We start from the raw sequence: 12,180 nt of genomic DNA, 5'->3' as shown, positions 1-12,180 counted from the left end.
CTGCTGCTAGGAGTGGCCTCATATTTTTTGGATAAGCTTCAGATAAAAGTCTAAACATCTGGATACTTATAAAAATCATCCAGAGCTCCTGGATGTCGAGGCTTTTCTCTCATTCATTTGGACGTCTATGTGAAATTGTCTGTGGGCACAGAAGTGCTGTAATGCGAGGGGTAATCAGCCAATGGACAGAAATAGGAATCAGATGTCTTTCAAATAAAACTTGCCTCTCCACCAGCAATCCTCCAGCGAATCTCCCACACCTGTGGATGAGGGGTTACGCCGCTGTTACTGCCATTCAGAACTCTTTTAATGCTGGACGTATTTTTAAAAGACAGCTCTCGCAGCTTATAAAGCAAGGTTTTGGCTTTGGTTAATGAAAAGCATTAATGTACTGTGGGAGGTGGAGAGAGAGAAAGATTATAATTAAATCTCTGCACTCCTCTCCTGTCTCTAAGGGCTTGGATAAGAAACAGTTCTGCTGGGCAGCTGAATTTCAGCTAAATAAGATAGCTGGGGGAGGGAGCCTTCTTGGTGGTTTCATATAGGCTTGCACATGCGGTAGGGCCAGGGAACATTTCTGATGAAAATAAAATTGTTCTGGGCTTGATCCAGCTGAAAATACCGACAGCCTGCCGGGCCCTGCAACTTTCATAAGGTTGCAGATCCTGGCTCCTAGCAGGAAGCTTGGCCCGGCTGCCGTGGAAGGCCCAGCAAGCAAAACAATAGTTTTATGCCTGAAAGTTGCACATCCAGTTGGGAGAGGCAGGAGGACTTGCGCCAACACTCTCCCTCTCTCCCAACACTGCCAAGGTTGGGATCCTTCTTGTACCTTCAGTGCCCCTGACCCACACCCTGTGAGTGCGCCTAAGAAGTCGCTTGGGAGCGCAAAGTTGGAGGTGGTTGCTCCTCTGCTCGTAAAAAAGGGCTGGTGGGTCTTGGTATCTCACAGGCTGGTGGTCATAACTGGTAATGGCCTCCTGTGGGAGGAACATGATTCTCCCCTCATCCCCCTGTGGGTTTTTTTTTTACTATCAGCCTCTCTTGAGTTTGATTTGGCCTCGAAGAGCAAATGTTTTGTTGAAATGATTTACGACTTACGTTAATTTATATAGTGCCCTTTATGTACATCACAGGTGGGTCTTTGTAACAAGTAAGTTTGAAACAATGTAGGTGCCACATGCCAAAAAAATACAACTATTGAAAACAGAAGACTAAAAGACCTCAAACAACATTTTAAAACTTCTGAGGGAATTTGATATAAAAACTTTTTTTGGGGTGGAGGGGGGTGTTGGATTCCACAGCTTTGGATTGCCAAGAGATGTGTTTCATGCACTCTCAGGCTGAGATAGGAGACTGAGCCTATGGTGGACAACAAAAAGTAAGCTCATAAGCTTGGTCAGCTGTTGGAGACATGGGCAACAAAAATACTTTAAACTCAGTACTATAGAAGTAATACCTGCAGCTGTCTGGATCAGAGACTCAGCTCTGCATCCTCTCAGCTCTGTATCCTCTCAGCTTTTGCATCTCATCACCCTAAAATCACCGGTGGGCCAGAACTTCTCACACTATGACAAGATGGCCTGTTCCAGGAGCAGAAATTGGGGCAAAATGAGCAGAGTCGGTTCACCTTTCTGACACACAATCAAATCCAGCTCCAAAATTGTGCTCTAAGCTTCTTTTAAAGGGAAAAAAGAAAAGTTCCTACCAACACACAACCCTGATCCTGGCAACTCTGTGCCTTCCTCAGGGTTTTACTGACTTAAACTGCTCCAGAGGAATAGAAAAGCCCATAGCCACACCGACAACACCCATGGAAAGTTAGTTTTTTCAAAAACTTGCAAGGAGTGATCACAAGCACAGAAAACATGGAATATAATGAAAATGAAAAATGACGTTGAAGTAAAACCAGGCTGTTAGTGCCCCTTATCATCTGTTTAATCACTGATTAAGCCCTTGTACCCATGGCCATTTCATGTGATTTAAACCAGCAGTAATTAGTCCCCGTCCAAAAGAGTACTTAAACACATACCTTAACTCTAAGTATCTGAAGATCTCTGCTGAAGTCACTGTGAGGACTGACACCCTGAGATGCTACCCACACACTTGCACGCTGGACCGAAGCCTGCATTTTCCCTTTCCTGAACTGGAACGACACTTTTTCCTGTGACCGTGGAGTTAACTTGAAAATTCGCCCCCACACAGACGGCCTGCCACTCTTTTTTTCTGCTCCAGCGAAGCTTGCTCAAATATTTCAGCTGCAGTTGCAGAGCAGGCCTGATTCTGTACTCGTGAAGACACAGAGAATTTTGCTCTTGATTTCAGTGTATTCAGGATCAGGCCTCAGCAAGCACTAGAAATCTAATAAGTATATGTGTGGCCCGTGTTTTCAGAGGTTCTCAGCATCTTGGACTACCAGATCAGTCTCCTTTTAGAAGCATAGATTTGAAGAGTATGTAAATACCATTTATATATGTACACACATACACTCACTCCATACATGCATATACATATATTGTTATTACTATTTCACCAGAATTGTGCAAACCTGTATCTCATCAAAGCACAAGCCAATATTATTTTAACGATGGAAACCTTTGCTTTTCTCTGCAGTTGTCTTTGTTGAACTAAGCCAAGACAACACTTTTATCAGAAATGTATGTAGACGTAATCCAAATGACCCGGAGCCCTGTTAAGCACAGAGAGATTTTACTCTCAGTTATACAAATGTAACTTCTGTTCAAGACAGAAGACATCCCTCTGATCTTAAACCAGGCAGATGTACTCCTTCTGAGCAGAAGACATAAAAGACCTGTCAAAACTTGTGCTCCTCAGTGGGATCTGTATCTCCGTAAGTAGGCCCGTTTGAGTGGAAGATGTACGTGTGAACATTCATAACGGGAGCTATTCTTCTCCCCCTAAGTGCAACATATGGATGTGTAGATGACTGCATTACGTATAAAAATATAATAAAATGTTTTGCCTGCGAACATGCAATAAAACACTTACACTTCATTTATGGAAGGATATTTGTGCGTAATCTGATTCTTACATTATAACCTGTTGCAAATATAGTATAAATGCTCTCTCACTTCGAAGTGACAGTCTGCATAGCAGGATGATTCACAGGATAAGACAAGAGCGCTTTGTTCCTGCAAATACAATCTGAAAACAGGCTTGAGCTCTCCAAAGAAATGCACTGGGTGGGTTCAGACCCAAGGCTCACTGGTTTGCACAGCAGTCCACAGGATCTTGAGGGCATCACCTGGGAAAGACCCAGGACCAAGGTCCCAGCGGTCCATGGCTTCCTGGAAGAACAAGCTTCCCTTAACGCCACCTTGCAGCTTGGCCCAAAATGTGTAGAAGTTATGTAGAATGTGTTCCACTTGTAGAAATGGCACCTCCACACCAGATCTTTGCCCTGCTGTCTAGGGAAGGGATGGCTAATTTTAAGCAATGCTGTGGGAAGGCCACATCTCCCTCCACGTCCCATTCAGCTGCTGTTTTTTGCTGCAGCGCTTGCCTCTATGCATGGCACTGGGAAGCAACATGTTGTCTCCAGATAGCCCTGAGAAGGCTCTGAGGGTCCCTCTGCCTTGAGTCAGGGCAGCTGGCAGTATTTAAGACCAAATAAAAGCTGCCACATGATGGAGTCAGGACCGTTTGTAAAAGGTTGCAAGCACAGTGCAGCGGGACAGGGGTGCGATATGAGCAGGGAGGGACAACATGAAAAGGGGGGGAGCAGTGAGACAGCGTGGACACCACGTGCCTGGTGTAAGTCCTGGGTAGAAGGACACATTTTCACACAGGGAAGGAAGTTAATATCGCAATGTCTCAGGCAGCCTCCCGGAGTGGGCATGGCAGTTCTTGCTGTACATATGCATAGAAATGCATGTCACAGCATTAACGACAGACTTCCATGGAGGAGCAAAAGGGATTGCTTTTTCCATCTTAAAAATAATTTCCTTATTGTTATGATGGTACACAATGGCACTGTTCTCTCAGTATTTAGGTATTGAATTCCCCTTTTTAGAGGGGACTTAAACTTGAGTGACCTGTGGTCCCACCATCTATGTACTGAGCCCTCTTTGTTATTTGTGCTTTTTGGAGAGATTATGCTCCCATGATTTATATAAAGAGTCTGCCTTCTTAGAGGGGATTTCATATGACCCCATGATCCCATTATTTAAGTACTAAGATCCTCCTTGTTAGAGGTTACTTTAACCACCATTTACACACTCAGCTCCACAAAATAGGGCTTTCCCCACCAGTGTCAATAAAGTTAGCTTTTGTTCGAGTGCTCTTCCTCTCTGCAATTAAATCACACTTGAGAGGCAACACTCCTATTTTTTATAGCATGCTCTCAGACCGGCTGCATCCTCCCATGCCTGTGGCATGTTAAGCAACGCCCAAACCCAAGAGTGGACGTGACTGCGGGTTGTGCAGACGTGTCTGTGGCTGTGAATCCCACCAGTCAGCACGGGAGTGCAAGAGGACAGGACTGGGCACAGAATGGTGACGGCATCCTAAATGACTGCGATGAGTTCCCTAAATAATACATGCTCAGGCAAAAACCAAAATCATAACCGCTGAAAGCTGATATGATGAAAAGAATTAACTTTGAAATTAGTATGTCCTTCTCATACCTTGCCTTTTTATCTCACATTTGTGAGATATTTATTTCACATACGTGAACTCTATGTACTTTGTATGCAGTTATGCTAGTAGTATAAGATAAAAAGCTTTGGTCTAGGGTGTTCAGGCAAATGATGCTTAATATAACTTTACACAGAATAAATACTAGGACAGTTTTAGCTATGTGTGGAGACAGGTTCTTGCAGACTTCACAGATCAGAAAGAAAAGCCAGAAAAAACATAGTGAGAAATAAAGCTTTTCAGAAGACATTTACTGCATGGACCAAAGCACTTCAATTCCACAAACAAGAAAGGGAAGAGAAAGGTAACTAGGAATAAAACAACAACAGTGACAATATATAAGATGTGGCAGAAAAAAGATGATGTTGACACAAAGTATGGCAATGGGGAAAAGCAATAAGGAAAATAAAGGCATAAGAAAATCAATGGGTCTATTAAATACCTGTCTTTCCATTGTAGAACTGTATAGATAGATCATGAAAGAAAAAAAGGCCTATGAGTGCTATAGGAATTTCAGTGTTTAGAGATGGCAAAATTTCTAATAAAGACATAGCCAGTGACGTTTGAAACAAATCATTCCATAAGACACTACGCAAGCAGTGGAAGGAGGCACATGCTGCTCACACAAGTATTACAGAGCAATTTACATACACAGGCTATTAAAAATCACCTTCTCCAGAGGAAGATATATCTGAGGTGACCTTTGGCATACTGTCTTCATATTTAAGAGATACTTAAGAGATTTTAGTGTATCAGGATAATTTCAGATAGCTGAGGAGATGTTGACTGTGTCAGGTTTCATGAAAGCAAATAGGTAATTATAAACAAAAGTAATGAGATGTTCTCCCATCTGACAGAAATTTTAGGAAAAAAATGAAGAAGATGAAATGGCATTCATCAATAAAGGAAGCAGATGTGTGAATAAAAGTCTTTCCTAATCCATTTGCAATTCCATTCTTTAAATTATTCTAGATTGATGAGACTTTTAAAAAAAAATACAATAGATTGAAGAAATTGCTTTATTTGACCCAAAAAGAAATATCTTATTTGGTATTCAAGTATAAAATGTTCTTACAATAAAGCTGAAGCAAGTTTTGAAATTAAGTATTTCAGACTGAAAAATTCAAATATTCCATTTTTAAAATGTCAAGCCAATTCTTTTGAACTCTTTTTTCAGGTTGTCCTTGTACCCATACATGTATAGATACACTTGTTTTCAGCTGAAATAATTTGAGAAAATTAATATGATTTCAGAAAATATATTAGTCTATTTCAATTTGCATTTTTTCAGTGGGAAAAAGAAGGTTTAAAGAAACTTTTCACTCAACTGTAATAAGGAAAAAACAGGTGAGAAAGTATTGCCAGTCAAGATGGTTTAAAGAAAAATAAACCATGTTAAACAAATGGGTTTCATTGTCTGATGATGGTTCATTGATGAAAGGCACTGTATAGATGTAAAACACTTACTGAATGCTACTTGGTTTAATATCAAACCATGTATCTATGTAGCATTGCAAAATACAGAATCTGTGAAGCAATTCTGGAGTAGGTGAAAAACTGAATAATTGGCAGATCCTAAAATAGCATTTTCAGTGGGAAATCATGCAAATGTTTACAATAGAAATCTGTGCAAATTAGTACTGGTGATGATGCTAGTCTGTATTTCTGTTGGTAATCTAGAGGGGAATATAAATTACTACTGAAAATGTCTTAATGACGTAAAACCCAGTAGAGTGGTACATGACAGTGGAGGCTGGGCAGATGTACAAAATGATATGGACTTGACATACAAAGAGCATGTGTTTTAATACAGGCAAAAACCAGAAATCTGCGTGTAGGACCGAGGAAGACAAGGATGGCCACAGAGTCTGGGGCTTGGGAAGGCAATGCCTCTGAGAAGGACTTGGGACTCATGGGCAAGGAGTTGCACTAGAGTTCCTACTGCAATGCTGTAGCTAAAACAAGCCCTAAATGTAAAAAGAGAGGAGCAACCAGTGGAAATACGGATATAATTTTACATTTGTACATAGCTGCAAGGACACAGATGTTAGAACATTATGTACAGTTCTGGTCATCCCATATTTATAAAAAGATGTTGAAAAACTGAAGAAGATACAAAAAATGAGCCAGGAAAAACATTCCAATGCTGGAAAAAAAATTCTGAACAGTGCAAGACCTAAAGACTTGATCAAAAAGAGGAAGAATAGGTAACTTGAATATGCCACAAGTACTTTTATCACAAGACACTACTCTGGGACTGAAGTGAAGAAAGCTACTGTGATGAGCAATGGAGAGTAAAAATGAAAAAAATTCACAAGAGTAATAAAGCAAATGTTTTGGAAAGCCAAAGTAATTTAAGTTATTGGCCCAAAAGGTTTCACCTCAAGACTAGATGTCTATATGGAAGACTGTGATTCAGAGAAACTCCAGGTAGACAACACAATATGGAAGTAACTTGATTTAAAAAAAAAAAAAAGCAACAAACAAAACCATGGCCTATTTTATCCTGTGAAATTGGTCCTGATGATTTAATAGCCTTTCTGGGCACATCTGTATGACTCTCTGACTCTATTTCTATGGATAACACTTTGTGGAGCAGACACAAGTCTTCCTGCGCATCCAATTTACCTTTTTGGCAGAGAACTAAGAGGAGAGATAGTTGTGTAGCTCTTGCCAAAGCTAACAAGAAGCCTATCTTATGCGAGACAAAGCCCTGCTTGCAGAGAAATTTAAGCCAAAGTGATGTATAACTGCAAGCAAACAGTGAAGTCATGAACACCCTGGACTCCATTTTGCCTTTGGTTCCTTGCTGCTGTTGCATGGTTTTAAATGATGGTTGAATTTGTTCAGGGCTGCTGTTGCTCTCCATATGCACATCTGTGCCTTGGCATTTCTAATGCTCCATGGTATTAGGAAGATAAAAGTTCTGTGATGCTCTTGTCCCCGTTCTATAGCGAAGCCGTTATCTCTAACAGCTCATTTAAATCTTTATCTCTGTGGGATCCTCTCCATCGATTCCTAAAGGCTTCAGTTAGTGTGTTTGAAACGGACCCAGCAACAACCTCACACAGCCTGAATTTGTGTCTATAGTGGTTTGTTGTACCCAGAACTCCTGGCACAATTTGAGTTACTGTCTTCAGAGAAGCCAGAGCCTTCAAAAGGTTTTATTTCCTACCCCTACACTTCCTAACTTGGAGTCTTGAACACAATTTATACAAACCGACAACACAGAAAAGGATTTGGGGATCACGTCTAAAATGATTCAGAATTTGACCCTCAAAATTCCTTATCCATTACAGGGTTGGAATTTTCCTTTTCTTAAGAAAACAGCCAACCCTCATTTCTTTTTAAAAGTCCAAATACCCTGGAAAGCATTAATTATGTGCTTTAATTACAAAATAATGTTGATTGTACAGACACCTGTGCATAGTGCTCCATCCTGATACTCAGCTGACATGAAACCTCAGATAAGCAGCCCTGTTAAAGTCAATGGGAAAAGTTGCCTGGAGAGGGTAAAGTCTGCAGGATCAGATCCTCTGCAGAGAGTTTCTTTGTTTCCAGAGATATTTTGTGCTTCACTAGGTAAAAAATGTCATCATATTTCAAAGTGAAATTTTGCAGGCCATTGATCTAGAATGTGAGCTAGTTCCTTTGGGTATTTTGGAAAATCAGAAACAACATATTTATTTAATTTAGAAAAATTACTTCCGTCCAAGGCTGTTTCTCAAGAAACATTCACAACAGCCTAAAACTTGCAAACTCGCTACATATATGTGCCAGGCATAGCATAAAGATAAATAGCTCAATACTTTGTGATATGAAATCTCCCTGAGCAAGTATTCATATTGGATTGTAACAGATCTTAAAAGACCTTCCAGTGTCCTGAAAAAATAATCATAGTTTTAAAGGGCTAGTAAATATATATCTTCACATGGTAGTTAGCAAATGTTTCAATAAACTGTAAAGATTCCTTCTAACAATGTTCAGACTTAGTCCCAGAATGATTTATCATGTTGCTTTTTTTAAGATTTACATTAAAATAATACAAAATAAAATTTCTAAAATAGTAAGACATTGTGGTTCTCATGCCAATAGAAAAAGCCAAGGACATTAAAAATTAAAGATGACATCTCCAATCTAGATTTCAACCCCAGCTAAGTAATTTTCATGCTTCTGGCCTCTCTTGGTCCCCTGAGGAAAAGGGATGAAACCCTTCTCCCAGAAGCTGAGGGTACACCTGACCTAAATTCTTCCAGATTACAGACTCAAAGAGCAGAAACCCAGGTCTGTAAGTTATGCTTAGTTATTGAATGCCATCTGTTTGTGTTGTTACATAGGGCAGGGTACACTTTGCAGAAATAACTAAGTGAATTATGGACAAAGTGTTAGTCTGAAAAGAAAAAAGAGTGTTTGGTCCTGTTACTGCCTGCTTTAAAAGTGTTTGACTGAAGTTTCTCTCCTATGCTTCATTATTTTCTCCTTTATGTTTTTAAGTATATCCCAAACTTGAAATTTAATAAAGGTTGTTTTTTTCTCTAAAAAATTTAATCTTTTGTAAAAAAACCCTCTGAACATTGGTGTTTGGTTGGGGTTTTTTTTGTCTTCTGAAAAAGATAAGGATAGAACAAAAGGCAGAAAGTACTCAGGTGGAAACAAAATTTTACTACTAGTCAGAAACCCCACTTCCTACCTGCCTGGCATCATAAGATCAAAGACATGTTTTGCCTTGAACCAGGCATCCTGTACCAAACATCAAACGGCAAACAAATGGTGATTCTTCACCAGAATATTCTTGTAGTCTTCAAGGAGTCATGGTTCAGAGACTTTCTGTGTCTTTTCTGGGGTTGGTGTCTTTGTATGTAGTAGTACTCATAAGATTTGTCCCCTGAACTTTTAACATCTTCCTGCGTGAAGAACATCCTCAGCTTAAACACACACGAAAGGGCTTCCTCTTGCTTGCTTTCAGCCTGACGTCTGCTAGATGCATTTGACTCACTCTTCCCCTTCCTCCTCCTGGTTCTTGTCCTGGGTGAGAGTGAAACAGGGGTCCTTATTCACCTTCTCCGCCTCTGTCATTCAGAGATTCAGCATTTCAATTCAAAACTCAGAGGTTTTCATGGTGTAGACCAGAATGGAATAATTTATGGACAGTTCAATAAAGCTAAAATTAAATGTTATATTTACAATTAAGTGCCAATGTTTCAGTAAGATGCTTGTGAAACATTTCCATTTTGTCAAATCAAACAACCTTTTTTGACAGAAAACCTGTCTGCTGGAAAATTTTCAAGCTTCTCTTAGTGTTATGCTACATTTTTGGGTCAAGAAGCTCAGTAAGGGCTCTTTATTTTTATTTTAATACAGGGTGTCAAAATTAATTATCAGAAATTTCACTGACATAAAGGAAAATATTTGGGCCAGGGCATTCATTGTTATAAAGATTATTACCAAATTTTCACACTGCAGTCATAGCCACATATTCATGTAGGCTAACTAAATAAAATACAGATTTCAAGCAAACAAGGGTAGAATTTTTGGCTAATACCCACAAGGCAATGTCTTTTCTGGAGTTTGACTTTTATCAATTCAGGTTGTTCAGCCTTGACTACAGATATTTTGGACACTTAATTATCTGCTCATAAAAAGAAGTTTGCTTAGAAATGAAGGAGGCCAGAGGCCTGCCAGAGGTTTTGCCATCTCTCTTACGGAGCAATCTCAAGAAAGAAATGGCGAAAAGGCAATTTTGTGTTTGGTATCTGTATCCTGCCTAAGTCCCACTTCAGGTGCCTAACTCCTCCAGAAGACTATCAGGTAGCTCAGGCGTGTTTTCCCCTTCATAAATCCATGCTGACTACTCCCAGTCACTGTCTTGTCCCTAATATGTTTGGAAATGGCTTCCAGGAGGATTTGTTCTATCACTTTCCCAGTGATTGGGTTGAGGCTGACTGATTTGTAGTTCCTTGGAGCCTCCTTCATGCCCTTCTTGAAGATGAGTGACATTTGATTTCCTCCAGTCCTGAGGAGCCTCCCGTGATCCCCATGACTTTTCAAACATCATCAGGAGTGGCCTTGCAATGACATGCACCAGCTCCCTCATCACTCATGGGTGGATCTTGCCAGGTCCCATGGGCTTGGGTACGTTCGATTTGTTTAAATTTTCCCTAACCTGATCCTTCTCCACCAAGGGACGTTCTTCATTGCTCCAGCCTTTTCCACCAGTCTCAGGGGCCTGGGATTCCTGAAGGCAGATCTTACCGGTAAAGACAGGGAAAAAGAGAGATTTGAGTACCTCAATCTTTTTCCATGTCCTTTGTCACCAACTCTCCTGCCCCATTCAGCAGTGGGCCCGCATTTTCCCTGGTCTTCCTTTTGCTGCTGATAGGTAATACCTGTGGAAGCCTTTCCTCATCACCCTTCAGGTGGGCTCTGGCTTTCCTATCCCTGGTCCTGCATGCTCAGACAGTATCTCTGTATTCCTCCCGGGTCACCTGTCTTTGCTTCTGCTTCTTTAATTAAAGTATAAAGTTTAAACTTCAAGCTTCTTTTAAACATTATAGGAAAACATTGTAGAGAGGAAAGAATGAGTCTGACAAGCTCATGGTAGCTCACATTGCTGAAGAGGTGCATGGACCACATTTCCTGAGTGCTGGTGGCTCCTGTCATTTAGCATGTTGTGCAGCTGAGGAGTGACAAAGATAAAAAAACTGAGGCCTGATTTTAGCCCAGCAACATCATTCAAAGATGCTTCTGTATGCAGGCTTGGAGACTGCAAGGACTCCAAAGCTTCACTAATACAATGGCCTGAACCGAGTGAATACATGTGTGATATGTCAAACACGAGATCATGAAACCTTGGAATCTTTTATATGGATATGGGCTGGGAAATATGGACAGTTCCTAAAAGGTTTGGCATTAAAAGAGACATCCATTCTTGTGACTTTAGCTCATGCATATGGCAAGAATTGTTCATAACACATATTATTAGGTATGTAAGCTAATCAGGAGCAAAATAGAACCCCATATGGGAATACTGAATATTGGTTTGTTCTCCTTGAAGCTGCTGGATAAAGAAAGGAAATAAAGGGGATAAACTGAGAATTTTGTTTCACTAAAAAGTTTTTTTTTTTAAAAATCCTTATTCCAGTGCATTGCAAAACCAATGTGTTTAGAAGTGTTCAGAGGGAGAGACAGATTTTACTACCTGCTTGACACACACTGGAATAGCTGATGATTTCTTGAAGCACAAACCTAGAAGGGTGCAGACACTGCTTAAATCCCTGTTCTCATGGTTCGGGGCCAGGACTTGAGCTGAGTCTCTGAAACCCCAAATGAGTGGCTGCACCAAGAGGCGCTTCTGTGGGAGTTGTCTCCTTTCTCTTTGGAGGGGAGCTTGGTCAGGAACTTCTGAACAGAAGTTTTGCTGAAAAGGACTTAGTTGGAAGAAAGATTTTGGTTTCAGCAAATAGGCATTTTCCAATTTAAAACATGCGCTGTGGACAAAAATTCCTGCCTTGCTCCAAGGCTGAGTGT

Source organism: Aptenodytes patagonicus, chromosome 1 (genome assembly GCF_965638725.1).
Source record: "Aptenodytes patagonicus chromosome 1, bAptPat1.pri.cur, whole genome shotgun sequence".
Classification (NCBI taxonomy): domain Eukaryota; kingdom Metazoa; phylum Chordata; class Aves; order Sphenisciformes; family Spheniscidae; genus Aptenodytes; species Aptenodytes patagonicus.
Note: the sequence above shows the minus strand (reverse complement) of the source record.